At 45.9% G+C, this 16,570-nt stretch overlaps 1 long non-coding RNA gene across 1 annotated transcript; it reads right to left on the bottom strand.

Annotated features, from left to right (window-relative positions):
- Positions 1 to 3,293: 3,293 nt before the first annotated feature.
- On the bottom strand, positions 3,294 to 15,549 carry LOC129206370 (uncharacterized). Its single transcript, XR_008577100.1, has 3 exons — positions 15,129 to 15,549; positions 3,619 to 3,718; positions 3,294 to 3,506 (listed from the first exon to the last, which is right to left on the bottom strand). It is a non-coding gene; the product is annotated as an uncharacterized LOC129206370 (long non-coding RNA).
- Between the last annotated feature and the right edge of the window lie 1,021 nt (positions 15,550 to 16,570).

Below are 16,570 nucleotides of genomic sequence, written 5' to 3'. Positions count from 1 at the left end.
CACCTCCAACCACAACTTCAAGAGCTTGCCCTGCCACAGGCACAGCTGGAGAAGAGTCTCCCTCCTGCCCTCAGCACTGCTCACAACATGGACGGACCCCAAGCGCTCCACCAGCAAAGCACAGGCTGAGTTCCCCGAGTGAGTGGCCAGTGATTTAACTGGGCAAGCATGCTGCAAAGTAGCAAATAAGTGGGCCAAAAGTAAATAGTAGGTTTTATATAGTTGTTATATTTATTCTGCTGAAGTGTTTTGATGCCAGATTCAGGGGGATGGGGGAGGAGAAGTTCAATTCGCATAATAGGAGCAGGCTCCAGTATAAACATCCTTTCAAGCTTTGTCAGTCGCTGTTAGAAAACGGGGTGGTAAGGTGGGTTAACGCGCCAGCTTTTCAGTCTTGCAGATTTATGTTCAGTTCACAGCCACACACTGATTCCAGCTCTCACCATGCACTTTGACATGGGACTCTGCTCCTCAAGCTACAGCCCTGCAGTCAAGTACACCGGTGAGATGCCCAGCTCGTGGTGAACAGCAAAAGCTCCAAGACATCACAGTGGGGTAGAAAGGTTCAAAAAAATACGCCATAAGAACCCCAAATTGATAATTTCTTCAGGCTCTAGGAGTTTTTAGGTGCACGTGGAAATTGCCTGAACTACAATACAGGATTAAACAAATGGGCAATCTCCACTGAAACAAAACCCCCACTGGTCCCCCTGGGGAGACGCTGAGAGAGGGACCAAGGCATGTGTGGCAGATGCTGGTTACACCCTGGTTGCAGCGATGGGAAATGCACCCATGGGAGGAGGGGACTTTTTCCATAGGTTGCAGTTTTAAATAATCATGGGTTGGCAGTTTTGGATTCCTCAAAGCCACAGACCTGATCAGGTGCTGTTTGTAATGTTTATCAACATAAACACCCAAGGGTAATGTATTGTACTGCAGGATATTATACCTCTTTAAATTAAAGTTATTTTAATTTCTATCGGTTTGTATGTCTGTCCCCTGTGATGATGATCTCTGCAATGAAAATCAGCGCTTCCCTCTGAGGTTTCCACACTGCTATCTTTGTACCGCAGACACGCTGGAGGGAACAGCAATGATGCTGTTTGAACACATATACTTCCTATCCACCACTACTGAAAGCAGAAGTACCAGTATAAAAAAATACCAGTCGCACAAACCTTCACTGGTGAAGCTTTTCTTATGACTGCTGGCATTTCTGCAAGAGGAAACACAATAAATACAGATAGGCTCCCATTTATTGTAAAAGCACAGCTTTTAACCAATGGCACTATGCAGCACACAAAAAAAAGTCAGCAGAGCTAAAGATCCTAAAAAATTTAGCCAGGCCCAAGTCTATGCAGCAAAGCACCATGGGATTTTATTCCGTTTAAACCTTTACCAAAGAGGTATAGAAGCAAGTGCCTAAATTATAGCACAGGCCAAAAGAAATATGACAAAAATATGTGAAAGTCAATGGAAACGTGTTGGGAGTTGAAGGGCTCGTTGCCCAACATTGGCTGCTCCCTAAGAAATGGTTTCTTCTGTTTTCAAATGTGCTACAGAAGCAGCCAAGGAAAACTTGCAGGTTTTCATAAAGAAAACCAATGAGAGCAAATGTCTCTCCTCTCCTCGATGCTCTCACACGAGAAGAATTTTGCATTCAAAGCCTCGTGATAAATTTTTCATGTCAGGTGCCTCCTTCACCTTTTGGCTGGCAGATCTCCAGCCAGGATGCCAAGAGAGACATCAGGCTGGCCAGACATTTGTGTCCCATGTTGTCTAAACAAGCCCTAGATGAAGGTTTAAAAGAAGCTGCTGCTCAAGAACAGGAATAATGGGAGTCTGCTGAGCCATCAACTACTAGCCCCAGTTCCCCTGCTCTCCTGGCCAGACATGGTGACCTCACAAGAAGTGTCATGGGCTATCCTGGAGCTGTGAACTCACTGATCGCCTCGCTGGTGGCTCTCACTCAACATGTGTGGACACTGGGTGCTCCCTGCTTTCTCCTGACTGTGTCCTCTTGTCCTCTGGGCACCCAGACACATAATGAATCTCCTTGCGCAGATCTGCCAGCTGCATTCACAGCATGGGCTTACAGCAACAGAGACACCTCTGCATCTTCAGAGAAATCCCATTAGCTACAACACGTGAAGATCCGGCTCTGTGCTTTGTGGTGGCTTAGTAGATGCCATAAATGACAGAGAAACACACCTCGACAGAGTCTGGTCCTGTGTGCTGCCTGACCAGGTGTGTTGCCATTGACCTGGCAGGGAAGAGGACCAACTCCACACATCAACATGACAGATCTGAAGTCTAGGAGCAAAACCCAGTGAGCACTGGGGAGGGAAGGAGGAGGAAAGCTGCTCAGTGTGCAGCTGGGGGCACCCCATGCAAGGGCTTGAAAGCTGTGCCCGCACTGCAGCGCAGACAGACCAAAGTCGGAAGTCACCAGTGTGGCAACAGCTTCCTCTCTGCTGTGACAACTTTGTAGATAAGAGAAGGGGAGAAGCATGGAGACGTGACCCTGCTGCAACGGGTCTGTGAGGAGAGGTCTTACCCTGAAACAGCCCCCTTCCAGCCCTGCAAGTGGTGGGTTTTGGAGATAACCAGGAAAGATGATCTGACAGAACTGGGACATTACTGAAAAAGTAAAAAGGTGTCACCAAACAACTGCTGCAGCAGCCTTGGGTAGCAAACTGATGGTCAGATCCTGCAAACAGCAGCTGTCTGCCCAGAAATGACAGGAGGAGCCCAGGTTTCCCAGGGGAAGAGCTCAGAGAAAGGAGCAGGAATCCAGTGTGTCCATGCCTTGAGTTGTAACTACAACTGTATTGCCTACAGTCACAGGCTGACTGCGTCATTGCAGAGCCCTGGAGACCGACCCGCTCAGCCGTGGGGCCGGATCAGAGCTGGCCATCTCCCCGCAGCTGGACCCCTGAAGCTTGGGCAAGGCTTAGCCCTAACCCACTGGTACCCCAGGGACGGTCCTTAACCTCTGCTTATCACAGAGTCACAGCGCAGCGGTGGTGGGAAGGGACCTCTGGAGACCCTCTCGTCCAAGCCCCTGCTCAAGCCGGGTCAGCTGGAGCAGGGTGCTCAGGACCTTGCTGGTGCCCCAGTTTGTCTCAGCAGTACAAGATGTCCACATTTGGGGATGGGGCCACTCCCTTGCTGTCAGCAGGGAGTTCACCACCCTCAGGAAAGCTCCTGGCGCAAGGACTGATCTGCAGCCCCACATGGAGTGGTCCTGCTGTGCCCACGATGCATGCAGAATGGCGAAATATAACCTCAGTTAAAATCCGTGTCTTCACCACACTTTTTACTCTCTTTCTTTGGGTTTCAAAAGAAAAATCTCCCCTGTGAAGAACATAAGTCACATCAGCTTGTGTGTCTCTGAGACGTGATGACGGAGGTTGGGCCAGAGATGCTCTGGAGCAGTGTGTTAGCAGGCAAACCACGTGGAAACGAAGCAAACCGGTGCCAAGGCTCCTGGGAGTGATGGATTTCTAGAGGAAAAAAAAAAATGTTCAGACCAATGTTGAAGCAAGCACAGTGTAAATGTGCTGATGATGGGATACAGTGGAGGAAACAAAAACACTACCGATTTTACTGACTCACTGTGATGAAAAGTGTGTGAATTGAGTAGGGCATTGGAGGATGATGTCCAAAGGAGTGCAAAGGCTGAGGAGTCATTTGATGAGCACTGAGACTCCAGCAACTGGAAGAATGAAAAGAAATACAATTGTTCGGGGTTTGGTTTTTGGTTGATTTTTTTTGTTTCACTTGAAACCAAGGAATAGACGGCAGAGCAGAAACTTCTGATCCGCAGCTGAGAACTTTGGCATCTGCATACGAACTAGGAAGCGCAAATGCTTCCTGGCTCAAGAGAGAGTTCTTCGCAGGACCCAAGATTTTCAGGAGGAACTACTGAGGGCAGCAGAGCTGAACCTCCAAAGAGCAAGGCCAGCAGAAATGTCCAGGCAGAGGATGCGATCAGCAACCACTCCAGCTGAGCAAGTACACAGGTTCAAGCGAAGGGAGGTTGGGAATCAGGACAGAGAGATGAATGGAGAAATCATCTATGGCAGGGCAGCACAGCAGTGTAGAAAAGAAAAAAGTATTTAAATTCTGGACAACAGCACAGGGGGAAAGAGGCTTACTTTGTGTCCCCAGCTAGTCCTTTCTTGCCAGGAGTCAGGCAAGAAAAAAAGCCATTTTGGTGACTGAGGCTTTGGGACTCTCCGGTGTAATGACAGGTGTCCAAGCAGGTCTCAAGGTTAGGTGGAATTAGATGGAATTAGAGGATCTTCCTCTCCAGTGCTCTCCTCTCCCCTCCATGTAAAGATGTTTTTACTCCAGGACAAGAATAAGTCAAGGGAGAGGCAATCCTGAACCGTGGTTCTGAAGCCTCCTCCATGGAAGGGAGCAGAGTGGGACAGGCTGACCTGATGTCCCCCGCATCGTGGGCACTGAGGGAAGAGCCTGCACCCTAAAGAAAATCTAAATGTGAAGCACCTGAAGGCTGACAGCTCTCTGAACATATACTCAGAGATAACTCCCAAAGAGGTGTCATGGAGACAGTCAAGAACCATCAAAGGATGTCCTAAGCAAGAGACCAGCCCTAAACTACTGCAACAGTGCAGAGCAACCAAGGACCAGAGTGTGGAAGAGGCATAAGGATAGCTCAGTGCAGTCAGCAGCCCCCAGGGCCTCAAGCAAGGATGGGGGACATCCCCATGAAAGGGTCCAAACCGTTGGCTTTGTGAATGTGGACCCACGTTAACTCTCCACCACGCCAAACATGAGACATGAGCCTGGCTGACACAAATAGCCAAATGTCCCAGGCGCTGCTCCTCAGGTACCCACAGATAACCACCTAAGGAGCGGGTGGTGGTTCCCATCGCTCAGCTGGCTGCCTCCTCGCCTTCTCAGACATGCCTGCTCCAGGAGACCTCCCCAAACCCCCACATTTCACAGCACACAAGGCCAAAATAGAGGTGCTAATTTCCCTAGCATCCCACGCTAAATAGCATCACACCACAGAGGAGCAGTAGCATTACTGTAGTCATCCTACAAGAAGAGCGTGATTGTGCCCTTCGCCCATTTGCTCCTCGTGGCACATCAGCTGCAGCACCAAGAACCACGGTCCCCAGCATTGCTCAGCCACTTGCTGGCAAATCTAAGGCAATCCCATCATTGGATGGCAGGGAGCACTTTAAAGCATATTCAGCTTTTTTTATTTGACAGTGGCTTGGTATGGGCATTACGGTATAAAGGTTTCTATTTGTTCCTGTTGTTGCAATGTTTATTCCCCAAACTCTTTTAACAGTGGGCTTTTGACAAAGTGTTTCCCCAGCAGTGGGAACTACATATACAGCACAAAGCAAACACTTGCAAGATAAACATCCTTCACATCCCGTGCTGGTCCTAACCCCTCGGAGCTCGCCATTACCTCCCTTGGAGCAATTCAGCACAACTTAATCAAAGTTAAAAATGATACTGTGTGATTTTATTTTTTGTACTTGCTCAGCGGGCTTTTACTGGCAGCTGCTGCCAGGATCTGGGACTCTGCCAAATTCCCTGGTTATATTGCTCCAGTGTGGACAAACAAAGAAAGCCTATTTAAAATTTCTTGGATGCAAATAAGGTAAAAACATAACAAAATAAAAAACAATGTGTAATTATTTACATGCTTTATGAAGGGCCTCCTTTGGAGTCCTTTGAAATCATTTCTGGTTTCCACCTACAAAAGTCACCCAAGTGAATTTGTTTAATATTAATAGACATTCCTGAACTGGAATGTTACAACCAGAGGCACAAAATCCAGTGGAAAGAGGCTGTCTACCTTTGCCTTTCATATTATGCTTCCTAAGCCAAAATAACAACTTTAGCTCCTTGCCTTTCTCAGTAACGTTTGTTGCTTCTAATCACAACTCAAAACAATTTTGTATTTAAATTATTTAAGCACAATAATATTAATTAAGAATTTTATATTAATTAAAGATTAAGGCCCTTGTCAACAATGCCTGCCTTTATGTGCGCATGTTGATCTCCTGCCCTTTGGTGTTCCTGCCACCTCCTCACGCCATTTTGCAGGCAATCATTGCTCATGGGTGACGCTGAGGGCCTTGTCACCTTGTTAAGGTCACTGCCATTGCACTGCCTCCTTCAACAGTTAAAAAAGGCAGAAACACGAACGGCACTGCTGAATGCACAGGCTGAAATTCACCCCTTTGCACAGGGCAGCCTCTTGCCCCATATCCCATAGCAGAGGGAGAAGGGTGCGGAGAGGACAGGAGAGAGGGAGAAGAAGAGGGAGAAGGGGGGGAGGGACAGAGAAAGAGGAGAGAAGGAGAAGGGAAAGGGAGAGGAAAATCTCTCAAATCTCTCCCTGTTTAACAAGGCTATTTGGCAGTATTTTGGAGCCAAAGTGCCTCCTGTCAACGACACACACAATGTGCTTTTGAAAAAGCAGAAGCGTACATGCAGTTCCTTGGCAGTGGAAATATCGGTCAATATACAGACAAACAGGTTTTGGAGCATATGGTTTTTGAATTCCCAAGAAACTGCAGCTTATCCGTGTTTTTTTTTTTTTTCAGGTCCAATTTATTATGCAGGGTCAGTCACTTGCTGGTGCGCACAGTCCCGAGTCACAATAAGCATAAGAAAAAAAACCCCACCCTCTCTCCCAGAAGAAAAGTCTGACAGCAAAAAGGGCTAAAAAAAAGTTTCTTGTTTCCTCACCAGTGGCTGCAAAAAGGAGATTAGAGAAGAAATAAAACCCCTGTTTTGCTTCTCCCTCTCACTCAGCAAGTTTTGGTCTGAGAGAGCTTCTTAGAACTCATTTAAGAAGCCTGAAAATTCCAAGTCTAAGTAAAATTCAGGTCATTTGCAAGAATTTCTTGGGTTCGGGAAATGTCTGAATTCCCACCTGTAACAGAAAGCAGGAGCTGAGATGTTTGCCTTCCTCGCTAGACCACATTCCCCACCTTTACTCCACCCTGGCTCAGCATGTCCAGCTGCATCAGGACTTGTGCCTGTTACCTGTGGAGAGCAGACGCAGCCAGCCTGCCCGGGCTGCGACCCACCTGCCAGGAGCTGCCTTTGCCCAGGGACACACCACGGGCTTTGGGAAGCCATGGGGACACGGGCTGGAGACCGCAGCACCTCGCACCATTACTGCTGCAATTCAGCTTCCTCCACTCTTGTAGACAGTGATACCCCAGCACCTGCGATGTCTCTGCAAGGGACATGCCCCATGACACACATGGCTCTACAGAGCCATCCTCTGGCTCATCAAGATGCTGTTATCTTATTCTAACAAGCTGGGTTTGTTAACTCCATTTATTTCTGTGCGAGGAGGTGTTAGCTCTTCGCTGCTTATGTCAGGAAGGATGTGACTTGGAATAGGATGGAGGGAAAGAATTGGGACTTTGCCCCATGGAGCTCATGGCTCATGTGTCAGACCCTCAGTCAGGTAGACCATTTTGAGTGAAAAGTCCTGGGTGTGTTCTGCAGACCTTTGACATGACCCCAACCTGCTAGCCTTTGAAAGTGACAGTCCTTAAAACCTACCGATTCCTTCCTGCAATTCGTTCTCCGCTGCTGCTGTGACCCATCAGCAGCTCTAATCCAGGAGGATTTCTTGTGTCACCTCACTGGTTCTCTTTGTAAAGGAGAGATCAGCTCTCGCTGGCCTAAAAAGAAAGCTGAGGGTTGGAAGTCATCTATTGATCCATCTGCAGAGCTGTGAAGAGGGAGATGAAAAGGAAAGCAAAGGCAATTTGCTGTGACACCAGCCTCCCACCCTGGAGAAGAGCATTTTGTACTGGGGTTAACAGCTGGGAGGCAGGTTAGCTCTCAGCCAGAGGAAACGTTTGATTCCACTGGAGTGACACCAGTTTGCTTCAGCCACATATATTTTAAAGATAACTTTAGAATCATAAGCTATATGAATAGGTATTGCAGCAGAAGGAAATCGCTGCAAAGTGCAGCTTAGTGGCAGGGGTTCACCACAAGCCTGCCCTCTCCCCCTGGGCAAAGCACAGCGTGTAGAGGAGAAATAGTGCTCAGGTCTTCGTCACGAGCAGGTGCCTCATTCCCCCTGAAATCCATGAGAATGACATGTCTAAACCCCTTTGAGGATCTGGCCTTATAGTACCAGGATATTTCTAGCTTCCCATGCATGAGAGTCATGCTGAAATGTGCCTTGGGTCTATTTATCACTATTATTGAGTTTTTGCTGGTTTCTGCTGGTACTAACCCAGTCCTGTAAGTTTTGCAGTAGGGATAAAGCAAGTTGAGAGCATACAGTTTTACAGTCAAGGTGAAAACCTAACTCCTTCCCACACCTTGCTGCAGGTGCATACGCTGCCTTGCAGTTTGGTCAGTCTTGCCTTGATTGTTCCAAGGGAGGAAGAAGAAGAAATCTTGGTTTCACCTTTTCTTATTTGCAGATCTCCACCAGCACACCAAAGCAAGTGTGAACTAGTAACTGGAGAATCCAAACCCACTTGCAGCACATACTCACCTGTCATGGGGCCCCAACCTTTTGCAAACCACAGGCTGAAAATCACGCTGCTCATTCTGCCCTGTGTCCAACAGAAAGCATGCTGCCGGTGGCCTTCTCTGAGCTCTGGGAACTATCACCATCATCTACCATAAATTCAAGGCTCAGACCCCTCTCTGCATGCTTGTATAGACCTGGAGACAGACTCGCTGCTAGCACAGGGACCCCCAACCCCCCCTGAGCCATACCAAAAGACCTGGAACTCAGATTGGCCCATCCAGTTAATTTCTCCTGCAATCTCTGGGTTACAGCCCTTTCCTTTATATTTTATTCATTGTTAATCAAACTGAAACCCAAGCTGCAGTTCATTTTACTTGCAAGAATCCACAATGTAAATCCCTTTTACCCATTCATTTAACATCGTCTGGATTTCACAGCCACAAATCACAGCAAAATCCAACTGAAAGATGCAGTTTGAAGTAATTACTTTGTTGGTTGCCACGAGGATAAAGTTCCCATAAATAATATTCCTTACAATGCTGAGAAACTGAATATCACTGTCAGCAAAGCAAGTAATTAAGTGCACAGCAGTTTCACACCTGGACAGGCAGTACAGGTAGCCTAATTCCTTGTCTGCAGCAATCAAGCTGCTTTGCTCCCTGTCCATCCACACAAATCAGCTGAAAAACACCTGGCAGCCATGCAAAGTGCTTTCCTGTCAGTGGATCAGGACTCTTGTTTAGCTACAGCAGGACTTCTCGGAGCTGGTTAGCCCCCGGGGGACTGCGAGGGACACTCCGCATCCCCAGCAGTGCAGGGCATTGGTAGCTGAGACCAGGCTGCACGACGGGACCACTCCTGTTTTGCAATGGGACCTCCGAGATCGACTTATCATCGCCTGCATGTGAACTGCTCTCTTCTCCACAGCACGTGGCTCAAGGCTGGTGGCTTTCAGCACATGAAGATTTCAAGATATCACCTCTAGGATCAAGAAGCTTGGCCACTCGTACACAGAAGACAGTTGAACCCTAACTGTAATTGCAAAGCAATAAATGTTGCATGCCTATTTCTCACCTATGGCTTCAAAGATCTCTCTTTTGAGTGAGTTATGCTTCATGTGCAAGGGTGAATAGTCAATTCTCTGTGCCAGTCTCATCCTCGTAGATTCCTTACAGAACAAGGATACCAGGGACCAGCTCCAGATCTGCATAACCCTTGCTGTAACAGGCAGTAGCTTTCCCAGTGACTGCTGGGATAAAAATGAATAGGTGGATATTAAAAATAATCCTTAGCTGTGCTTCCCGACAGAAATGTGCAGGCGTCATTTATACCACTGCTGATGTCCTAGGAAGCTTTGATCAGAAAGCAGGTGACACTTTAGAGATGTGGATATACATACAGACACACATATACCAATATATATAGGTACACATGTAAACAGAAAAAGACAAATATGCTGCCAACATTTCCAATTGCAGTTCTTTTCCTGCTCAGGTTGGTATGGATGCTCAGATTAGACCTAATCCAGGAAATTAGGATTAGGTGCCCCTAACTGTAAAGGGCACTGAGAGAGCTCATTTCCTTCCAGATGGGACTCTTTCCCGTTCAGGAGCCAAACACAACCAATGTTTACTCTCAAATATATGCAGATACTTCCTTTTTATCTGCAGTCCGGATGGACATAATATTCTCAGTCCCTACAGAAGGACGTCTCATGGTACGTTCACATCTGATCCAGCTATTGATCAGTCACACACGTTTCTCAGTCACCTCATCTCACATCACCAGCTGGTGTCACCACCAGTATCCTCCTCCAGCTCTGTTGGTATCAAAGCCAAAAGCACAAGCGCTTTCCCAGGGCTGCTCAGATGGGCTTTATGGTAAAAGATGAGGGCGGCGCTTGGAGGAATGAATTACAGATCCCTGGCAGACAAACTGACTCCAGGCTCCACCTTGCATAATTGTCACTGGAAGGACCCCAGGTACCAGAGGGAGGTTAATAACACTCAGTGCTTGTGTTGAGTCGCTCCAAGTATTGAAATGTCACAAGTCTGAGCAATGGATTTGTCAGTGCCAGCTAAATAAACGGCATGCAATGATAACACACCAGCTGCTGTGGCCTCCGCAACAGCCAGTCCTCCGGGATGCCCATGAGATGCTTCTGCCTCGCTCCTGGTACTGACTGCTCGGGGTCCTAGCAGCGGCCACCACTTACAGACTCCTTAAAAGCTCTCACTTTACAGAAAACATGAGGCTATTTCTATTTTTATTTATAAGTAGCACATTTTTCTCATTATAAAGGGGTAATGTTTATTGTGCTTTGTGGTTTAGAGGTACCACTGCACGATGAACAGAGACAGCTCCTACATTGCTTGTCACGGGTAATGCAAAAAATGCCAGACCATTTAAATCGTGTTTCTATTTGGAAGGGGCAATTCTTGTATATCACCTACATTAAATAGTTAAATCCACAGCAAATGCTCCAGCCCCAATATCCCAGATTCCAGTGGGACTAGATCTTGTCTGGAGACTTCGGATTTGGGACCAGATATAAGTTCCATTCTTTGGAAACAACTGCTGATCAAAACACTGTTTTGGAAAGGATTTTATTTATTTACAGAAATCTCCACAGAAACTACAGCAGATTTTTTTCAACCAGATGTGATGCTTTATTGTTAATTAGTTAATTTATTGGAACAACAGCTTTCCTATCATGAGATCTGGGCAGCTAAAATTTGAAGCGTTAGCTCTAGGCTGCCCATCAGATGGAAAATATTAGTAACACACTCAGCTTTTGGAACTGAAAACCTCCACGTGCGTTGTGTAAAAGCAACAAACACTGTTAATCTCTAGCCACCACGGTGGAAACAGAGGCGCAGAGCCCCAAAGTGGTTTCTCCAAGAGCATGCTACTACTCAGCACTTGGATCCCAGCACTCAAATTCAGCTCCCATCACCTAGACCATTACACCCTGCAACAGGCTAAAGCCCATCTTTACTGCAAGATCAAATAAACAACCTTATTGATTAATATTATGGATTATATCCAATGACATTCTCCATCTAGGCTCTGGGGGCCATGGTGAGGAGCAGCAATAAAATCAGGGGAGCAGCAGATGACACCGTGGATGGGAAAACAAAGCAGCTGTTGCATCTCCATCTCCCTGGCTTGGCTGAGCACAGTTTAGAAGCAAGGCTGAGGATCTATTTTTAGACCAGCATTTACCTCTCTTCCAACACAAACATAGTTCTCCCTTGTCATACCGACGATGCTTTCAAACAGAACAGCAAATCATGGCGCCACGAGTATAAATAAAGTTATCAGCTGTCAGGCACGAGCTCCCACACAACTCCTCGGTGCAAGCCGAAGTAACTCTTGTCGCTTGCCTCCCAAACACAGCCCAGTTGGGTTTGCTAATGGAAAGAAAGGCAGGGGATGTTGTTTCAGGTGCAAGAGGCAGACAAGTGGTGGAACTCCCTGCGTGATGGAACATTGTCTAACTAACTTTCCAAAAAAATGTTCTTTTTGCTGGATCTGCCATCCAATGGTGGTTTTTGCTTGTTTGTGGTTGGTTGGTTTTGGGGTTTTTTTGTCCTTAATGGTACCTGCCCACTTAAACTGGGGACAATCCCAGACAAGAAATTTGTGGAAAACATTTAGATTCCCTCACCTCCTGGACCTGGCTGGTGACCTCCAGGTTGCACAGCCCATTCACACCGATGCTGCTTGGTCCCCTAAAGCCAGCATCACCTTTCTGTAGGCTTTGTTCTCTTTTTGCTGGTGCATTCCAGGGGGCAATGATGGAGAACTGATTTGAAGAATTTGTACAAAAGGAAATGGGTTGATTGCACATGAGAAGCACAACATTTACTTGTGTTGGGAGAGAGCAATATAGGCTCTTGATTTGGAAAAAATAAAAGTAATTAAAAAAAATGACATGGCACTGCAAGAAAACTATTTCTTTGAGGATTAAGGTAAATCAGACAATAGAAAGTAATCTTATTTTTTAAGACACAAAAAGAAATGAAAAAGCAAAAAGTAAAGCAGTTAACTGGGGTCCAGGGTGCAATATTGCTCAGCAAGCTTGGAAAACAGAAAGAGAAGGAAAAGTTTAAATGATTCGTTAGATAGCTCCATGCCATCCTCCACCATTTCTTCTAGAAGAGTCTGAAGTCAACCCTGGCATTGTACGAAAGGGCTAGACACCGGGTTTGGGGCTAAGGCAATACAGAAATGCGTATTGGAAGGGTCTGAAGATCTTCCCCCCAAGTCTTGCGCTGCAAGTCTAAGTGGATTTAAAGGGATGCAGGGAGGCAGATTCACCACGTGTTTGTGTCCCCAGTGGCTCTTTCCTCAAGCCTAACAAGCCATAGGATGCATGTGAGCACACTTGGTGCACTGGGGCAACCCAGAACATGCATTAGCCCCATCAAACTGTCACAGCTGCTTCTGGGCCACTGGGACCTATCATACATAGACAAGATGTTCCTCAGCTCCATCAGCTCCTGTAGTGCTCTGACAGGTGACACTAGCCAAGGGACTGTCCTCTTGCACACCAAGAGCCAGGAGACACTCTGTGGAGATGGATTAAGTTACACCATAACCCTCTTAAGGACAGCAGGACTTCATCACTGGGAAACTCTCTCCCAACAGAGAGAAAAATCAGGGTCTGACACAGATTCTGAGTCTACAAAGTACTAGAGAGACTTTCAAACAGCGAGACATCATTGGCAAAAACCTGGCAGCAAGCGCCGAAAAGCAAGTATCTGATGTAAACTGCAGTTAGTTTTACTGGCACTATCATCAAAAATAGGACGAAACTCGCAAGGAACTTCCTTCCCCTTCACTCCTGCAGAGGATTTAGTTTGTCTGCACTAGACATACTGGAAAGGAAAAGAAATCTATAAGAAAGCAAATGTTGTGACCGATCCATTTAACAAAGTCAAACCCACACGAGTCTTTCAAAACTGTAAAAAGATTAGTCATGTCATGATCTAATGACTTCTGAAAAGACGGAGAGAGTCTCATACAGCCAAAGACAGCATGCTGAAGTTAAACGCTTTGTAAGTTTGTTTTCTAATGGAAAACCAGTATTAATTTCCCTTTCTGCTTTAAAATGCTCTGTTGTTTTCTGGTTCAGGTAATAAAATCTGTCCTCCAAACTGAGGAAAAATAGGAGATGGTCCATCATTTCTCTGGTTTTCTTCCATGTAACTTAAATTTTTACAGCAAGAAGGGGAAAAAAGATAAATTATACCTGCTTTGGAGATATAAATTGCAACCTCAGAAGTGAAGGTGTATGTTTAGATGTCCAGCTGAAGTCACGGAGTCTGATTCAGTCCTTGCCTGGTTCCAGTTTCACACCTAGGTGACTCTGTTGAAATTCCCTCGTGTCAAACTATGGCATTTCTTTAATTACTCTGTGCTGAAGGATAAGAGGTTGGTCAGAATCCAACCCACTGACTCTAGAATCCAGCAGGGATTCAGCCATGGCTTCTGAACCAAAGTCTTTAACTATGCAAGAGACCATAGTCTGTCCTTGGACCATGACAAGTGTTCTGCTGAAAATCGGTTTTGGTGGAACAGGAGTGGAAATGACTGGAAAAATGTGACTTTGGACCACGTAGGCAAGGCTACACAGTTCAGTTTGCTTTGAAAGCCTAAGAGAAGAAAAACTCTCATCACAAAAGAAACCAACCTCACCGCAGGTACATGGCACAGATTGTCTGTGTGGTAGTACAGTCAGGAAGAGTCCAATGCTGGTACATCAAAACTTCCTGGAGAACCCAAGAAATGGTGTTAAAAGCACAGACCTGCGGAATGCCTTGATACAAACACACCAATGGTCTTGGATCACACAAGCAGGTTCAGTACCTTTGATCCACCCCAATCCGCTCTGAAATAGAATAAGTCCTCCTATATCCTTGAACCAGGAACAGCCTGTCTGGAATGAGACCTGTCTTCCTTTGTACAGCACCTAGAGCAAGTGTTCATATAAATAATAAATAAAACCAAGAAAGCAGAGGCACCAGGCAGTATCAGTTTTCCCTCCTATTATCTGCTTGCAGAGAGCCAACTCACATTCAAATGAAGCTCAGTAAGGTAACAAACCAGCCAGCTTGATTCTTATCTCAGTAAGCATGCATGAACTAATTCCACTGAAACACACACATTTTGCATACAACAGCTTGCACAAGTTCATTAACGTGCTTCTGGCCACCTATATTGTATGCTGTAAAGCTGAATTCTTCTGAAGGGGACTGTCCAGCATCAGAAAGATAATAACAAGAACAATTCTTTAAAATAAAGAAGGTAACATTCAAACAATGCTTCTCAGCTAGGAATTACAAAATACTAAATTCTTACAGATGGTATGAGTGTTAAATTGGAGATACATATTGAACCTGCAGAGAAAAAAGAAGCCATTCCTTCTGAGCAGTTTAAAAATGCAGACACCACCCCCCCCAACCCCCAGCCTTTGGCAAGTAAAATAGAGTTAATCAAGTTGAAAGCTTGAAGTTAAGCCTTGGGGACTCACACATTCAAAAACCACTCACTCATCCTCTTCAGTACCAAGGCGTTTATAGCAATCTCCATTCAAACATTAGTTTTCACGTACTGCCAGTTTTCTTGTGAGTACTGACACAGTCAGGAAACAGGAGAGCCCCGAGCAGATGTCACAGGCGGTGGTCACAGATTACAGGAGCAGCGTGGTGTGCTGTCTTCCCACATTACCCTGGAGCGCAATTTCCATTATCTAATATTAAAAAGCAATAACTGGCCACACAAGGTGTGATTCTTGAAAACATGGGTGATAGCAGACCAAATAAGAATTGTCAGGCACCTGTACCAGGTATGCCAGGCTGTACTGCACCTCTTCCTCCATACCCACCTCCAGCAGCAGACTGCGGACGGTCATGTCTAAGGCAGCTTATTCAAGCAACAGAACTGCTACTTTGGTAGTTGTAGCACAAAACCCACAGATAGCATTGCCACTATTTACATGCAGTCCACTGGCATACGATCACTTAGCAGCTCTTTATCCTTTCCAACAGGAATTTATCAGAATTGTCTTATTAAGTGCAACTAGAGGAGAGAGGGACAATCTCCACCTCTGCAATGTGCTGAAGCACAAGCCATCTAGTACATATTTCAAAGAGTAGCAGCTACATCTCGTGGAAAGATTGAGCATTGCAGGGTTATTCCTAACTTGATAAAGTTAATAATGCAAGTTCAGCTTTAAATTAATTTAGCCAGGAATTCTGCTGAAATGCTGTCCTTTTCCACCGCTCTTTCTGTGCAAGATGAACAAAGTGAACCCACATAGCACGCTGATCCACTGTAAAACAGTGGTTTTGTCTAGTCAACACCCTTACCCCTACACCAGTTTGCCTAGCTCATCACACCACTGAGATGACCCAACACCAGGAGGGAAAGAGCAGGCCGACCCTTTGTGGCCGTATGCTTAACCTTATCTAACCCTAGGCTACATCAGTCTGTAACCTCAATATTCACTGAGGCCTTGAACAGAAACCAGTTTCTGTAAACACACACGGGGAAGTTCACAAATTAAACCAAGTACAAGATTTCTCATCTGTATGGTTAAGACTATTACAAAGGAACATTCTAAGACACTGCCTTGAGTAGTCCCTGCTATCTGAAGTTGAGGCAGGGAGTAAACTTTGGTTTTGTACACTCTGTCTTATGACTAATTTTTTTTCCCTTGCTACCATTGGCACTTTCCTATGCAATAAGGAAAACATACAGCAAAGCAACTTCTGCAGGAGCTAGGCATTCAATATTGTTGCTACTGACTTCATACTGACACACTCTCAGGTTAGTGCAGAAGTCACAAAGAAAACATCACATATCATGAATTTGAAGTGTGTTAATTAACTGTGGACCTGCTCTGCTCTACAGGGGGTTCCTGCTACATACAGTTGCCAGTAAATATAATAGTGATCAGTAGCTACCTAACCGAACAGCAGACCCCAGATCTCTTAAGAACAGCTATTCATTTTCCACAGACAAGGGCAGACTAACCTTACATATGCGGGAAGG

Source organism: Grus americana, chromosome 4, assembly GCF_028858705.1.
Source record: "Grus americana isolate bGruAme1 chromosome 4, bGruAme1.mat, whole genome shotgun sequence".
Lineage (NCBI taxonomy): Eukaryota > Metazoa > Chordata > Aves > Gruiformes > Gruidae > Grus > Grus americana.
Note: the sequence above shows the minus strand (reverse complement) of the source record. Positions and strands in the feature narration are given on the sequence as shown.